Here is a 5,699-nt window from a genome sequence, read left to right as displayed (position 1 = left end):
GGTTCTTTGCCTGGTCATATCAGTCTTCTGTATGACAGAAAAGCTGTTGTATGTGATTCTTTAAAGACCCCTTTTAAAAATAGTTGTATATAGCACCAAAAATGGTCCACTGTTAAGAGTCAGAGAACTCTGACTTCAGTGCTTTATAGAGCTATTTTTTTGCTAAAAGTGTATGCAGTGATTCAGTATTATTGTTATTATTCAATGTTGATATATATATATATATACATATATATGTATATATATATATGTATATATATATATATATATATATATATGTAAAGTAAGACAATGGACGGTCATCCAAATGGCTACTTGTTACTCTGCAGTTACTATACACTGACGCTCTATAATTGATCCAAATGGCTTCTTTAATGAGACATGCAGTTGTTTCGTGTCTTAGTACTTTAAGAAAACCAAGTCTCAGAAAAGCATTGTGCTGTAATTATGATAATGTATTGTCATGTTGCCCACCATTATGCGTATGAATCTGTGTATATGTGTATTTGTTTGGTAGAACTGTGTTCTTTTAGTATAATTTGCAGTTTAATCTTTCGTGAGGGTTTCTGTGGTACTCTATGTTGAATATATTATACCCGCTGGTGTAAGAGACATTATAGGCATAGTTTTTCTTTGTATTTTAACTGTATTCATTTCTTTGAGACCAGAGGACATGTTTGACATGGAACATTCGTAATATGTCAAGCATGACGGGTGCTGAATTTAATTAATAGATGAGGAAATGTCCCATTAAATGAAGCTTCCATATCCAAATGACAAAACAAAAGTGAGCAAACCTGTAGTCAGTATCCTTGTAAAACCCTGGATCTGCGATATGAAGCCACTGTTAGCAGTCTTGCTGCTTTTGGCTGTTTTTCTGTTTGATGGACATGTCTTAAACTACTCTTAGTGAAATAAAACCTAGACTGTAATATTCTCTGGCTGCTGAGCTGAAGCCATATTAAGCCACTCAATCCTGAGCATATACAGGGAGTGAGAGTTAATGATCATTTCATTCTCTGCACTACAGCATGATCAGCGTCCAGAGAGAACGCGTGTGCTGGCCTAAAGGAGCGTCTGCTAGTCTATTTAAGGGATGGATCATACACAGAGGGCTTGTGATGGCTCCCGTACAGACTGATTTGAAGAGATAAGGATGTGCTGTGTGTTCTGCTTTCACTGACTGCCATGTAATGCATACCACTTTTCACAGAAGGCTTCTTGATGGGTTTTGGAGCTTCATTTAAACATGACAAACTGTTTTGTCTCCTGAATAGTTCCTGTGGGTTCTTTGCAGGCTGAAGGACCAAAGCAGCACAGGAGTGATAATATATCAGTGGTGTAGAAGCTTTGTGTTCCACATCTATAACCACAAGAAGCCTTCATTTTGTTATTCAGTTATTTAGTGATGCTCTCAGCATTGTATTTCTTGCAGCTGTTTATAATAGATTGCTAAAAGGATTTAACCTGTCACTAGAAGGTCTGCATAAAAAAATGCACTTTTAAGAGATTTTTCAAGCCTATTCTCAGTGCTGATCTGTTGCTGTAAAAAAACATGTTCAAACCTCACAGTGACTTCCTCTAAAGTAGAGCACATGCAGTACAGGGTTTTTCTTTGCTCTTTAATTTGATTCTTTAATATAATAGAATTGAATGCTAGGCTGACAGGGTTGGAAATGGCTGGTCATCTACGAATGGTGGCGTCTTGTAAAACAGTGGTGTTGATAAATGGACTTCAGTTTAAGATTTCTGCATCTTACAGTTGGGATTTTGGCCAAAGAAAGGCAGTCTTAGATCAGCATAAATGGAGTGCACACACACACACTGCTATTACAGCAGCAGTGATTGGCAGAGGCAATGGAGCCTGGGATTAGCACAGAGAAGAGGCCAGCTGTTGGGAGAGTTCTGCTCCATTTGTCAGACAGTGACTGAGAAATGACCAAGGCAACCCTTCTGTGACCCCACAAACACATTTACACCTACAGAGGTTCGCTGTGTTATGGATGTTCATGACTAGCCGAGCATAAGCGTTTCATTACTGCTCACCTTATCAGTTACCTGCTTTCCTTAACGCGTGAGACTCGCAGCTGATGGGCTTGAAGGAGGGAAAGATACTGTAAAGATGTTAAACCTTACAGAGGCTGTGCAGTAAGATTTCAGTAACACAGTTATCCAGTTAAACTAGATGACTTCATATAAAAAAAAATAAATAAAACTTACCTTCTTGATGAATCTGCAATTTGCATGATATTTTATATTCTCATACTGGTCTCTCTTCCAGTAAAAAACAGAACCTGGTGTTCACACATTTACCTGCATTTTTGTCACATAGTGTAAATGAAGTTATTTTAAACACCTGTTTTCCAGTGAATTACACTGAATGCCCAGTATCCAGGCACCTCTTTAAATAAATCTATTCAGCTACTTTAAGGTGCTCACATTGCTGACACAGGCATGCGACTCAGCACACTTTCAATTTCAATTGCTTGTGTAATCTCCATATAAAAGTGTTGCCAATAGAATGGGAGGCTCTGGACCAGCTATGCATGAGCCATAGGTCACCATTCTCAATGCCAAGCATTGGCTAGAGGTTTATAAAGCAGTGGTTTTCAAACTGTGGGTCATAACCCACTGGTGGGTTGCATTGTGAGGTCAAGTGGGTGCTTGGGGAAACTGGATCAATGCATTTATTTATTTATTTACTTGTTTATTTTGTTGTTTTTGTTTTTGACAACTGCACAGCAAAATGAAGCGTATTTTAGATCTGAGGCAGAAACCAGACCTGCTTCCAAAGCACTCCGGTCATTGTGGCCTCTTCTATCTGCTGTGCACACCAAGGTATGGGTAGTCGCCCCCCTCAAAGCTATTTTTGCTGCTTGCAAGATACGTACAACTAGAAACATACAAAATACTTTCATTTCTTACTCACAACTGGTGAAGCTCCAGTGACCGTTATGTAAAAAGCAATGGTCATTGACTTATTAAGTTAGCTGGCAACTTCTCCAACTGAATATTAATTGAATTTATTAATATGCTTATGCTTAAGGCAAGAGCTTAATAGGTTATGTCTAAACACAGAATAAATGTTACCAAGTGTTGCTATTATTTTTTTCATTCCACAGTCTCACGAAGTATGTAACAGTGTAGAGTGCATGTTTCTTTATTTTATTATGGCATACTATTGTGCTTGTTGATTGAAAGAACAGGAATACTTTCTTAATATTTGGTGGGTCTCCTCTACGTGTGGGTCCTGGCATGAAAAAGTTTGGGAACTCCTGGTATAAAGCCTGCCAGCACTGGGCTGTGGAGCAGTGAAACTGTGTTTTCTGAAGTGCTTGAGCTCCATCCAACACCTTTGGGATGAGCTGGAATGAAGTTTGTGTTCCAGAGCTAATCATCCAACATCAGAACCTGACCTCACTAATGCTCTTGTGGCTGCAACCAAATCCTTACAGCAATGTTCCAATATCTAGTGTAAAGCCTTTCCAGAAGAGTAGAGGCTGTTAACGCAGCAAATGGGGAGAAAACTCCTTATAAATATCCTGGATTCCAGAAGAAACATTGACTCCGCATGTATCCACTTTTGAACATTTAGTGTATTTTGGAATTTTTGAAAACTACTATACCTTGTTAACTTTTACTACTTGAACCTTTTTTATAAACACTGAATATTTGATTAATGAGCAAAATAATTGGAATTTTTTCTAGTACAACTGAGGGTGACGGACGTAGTTAGTCCATATTTATAAACGTTGTAGATGAGCAGTAAATAGTGTGGTAGGCTACCTGGTGGGGAGTAATAATGAAGCAGAACAGCAGAGCATTGGCATAGTGGCCATTGTGAACCACCAGCTAGATTCTCAGTTTTTTCTCCTCATTCTCTTCTCCAACTCGCCAAAGAGCTCTGCTTTCAGTTCAGTAGCTTAGATGTGAATTTGAGACTGGTCTGAGATCAGCATTGGACACATCAGCCCTGGACAGTAGTGCCGATTTTCACGATTAATTCGGCTTTCACACGATGTTAGAATTGTGACAGTCGAGTTTGTACATTGCTTGTACTTTAATTAAAATACCAACAAAAACTATTCAAATTTTCAAGACGTATGAAAAACGCATCTTAAATAAAAAACGCCGCCTCTCACAGGTCACTGCGCTGACCTCAGCCGCGCGCGGTAGGAAAAAAAAAACCACACACACAAACACTCCAAGATGGAGGCGCGCGGCGCTTCGCAGGGGAGCGAGCTCGTACCAAAGAAAGGTGGAAACATCAGTTCATTGGTACGGAGCTGGTTCGGATTTGAAAAGTCAGATGTTGAACAAATTCATGTAAAGTGTAAGTTGTGTCCAAAGACAGCTGCAGCCAAATTTAGCAGTACGACGAATCTGTTCAGCACTTACGACACAAACACCCAGCGGAGTGGGAGCAGTCAGTGAAACAACGCGATGAAAATGAGCGAGTTTTCGGTGCGGCTGGGCGCGTTGTTAAGACCTCTGCACTTGCGAAATTCTCGAGGGTTGTGCGAAGCCGAAAGCGCTTTCACGAGCCTATAAGATCGCGTACTTTCTGCGGGTTCGTGTTGCCTGTCACGGACGCGCCACGTGACGCTTTGACATTTTATAATTTCGTCACGGCTGGAAAACGATTGTTTCACTGTTCTAACTACGGCGACGTTTGAGTTCAGAATACCGCCACCATTTAAGGTGGAACGGGAGAATTCGAACGAAGCTGGTGAATAGAAAGCCAACTTCAGCCTCGTCCTCTTGTGAACCTAAATGTAAGATAACCTGTATGGTTTGGTGCTCAGTACTAGTTAGTATTACCAAATAACAGACTTAGAATCTTACATTTAGGAAGTATTCATTGTTTATTTAACAAATGCGCGTTTCACGGTGGAATATTCGTGTGTCTGCCGAAGCTGAAGCTCCTCAAAGTTGTCCGTCTTTGTTTCATGGCGCGCCTCTTTTTTTTTTACGACCAATCAGAGCCTCCGCGCGACGTCTGCGGTTGTTCGTTTTCTCTGCAATTACGGCACATGGTTCGCTGAAGCCAGGTGAACATCGTGTCCGCAAGAAGTCTGCTGAGGCCTTTACCTGTCAGAGGGCGTCTCTCAAGCCTGAAACAGTAGACAGGCTTGTGTTCCTTTCAAGAAACCTGTAAAGAACTTTGTGTTTTTTTTGTTACAAATTTTGTTGTGCTTGCATAGTTTGAGTATCTTGAAAGGATATTTAAAAGTAGCACTATTTGTGCAATTTAATAATTATAGGTGGTGCTGTTACTATTTTTGCGCTTCTGCAGTTTATTAAATTAAAGTGCAAAAAAGAGATTGTCTTTTTCCAATGACATTATGCAAGAACCAAAAAAAAATCTGAATCGAGAATCGTTAATAAATTTGAAAATAATCAAGATTTTACATTTTTGCAATATCGCCCTCGTTACCTCCCTCTTCTCCTGTAAACATGCTGACGCACAGCCAGCTTTACCAACAAATTTATAACCCCCCCCACACACACACTTTGGATCACCTCTGTCTCCCTTGCGTTGTCGTTTGTCCCTCTCTCTCTCTGTCTGTCTTTTTTCTCTCTTTCTGTGTCCCCTTTCTCTCCTCTCTCTGTCCCATCTATCTCTCTCTCCCCTCTTTCTCTCTCTCACTCTGTCCTTGTCTTGTTTTCTCTCTCTCCCTCTCTCTTTTTCTCTTTCT

Source organism: Colossoma macropomum, unplaced genomic scaffold (assembly GCF_904425465.1).
Source record: "Colossoma macropomum unplaced genomic scaffold, Colossoma_macropomum, whole genome shotgun sequence".
Taxonomy (NCBI): Eukaryota; Metazoa; Chordata; class Actinopteri; order Characiformes; family Serrasalmidae; genus Colossoma; species Colossoma macropomum.
This window is presented reverse-complemented; position numbering follows the sequence as displayed.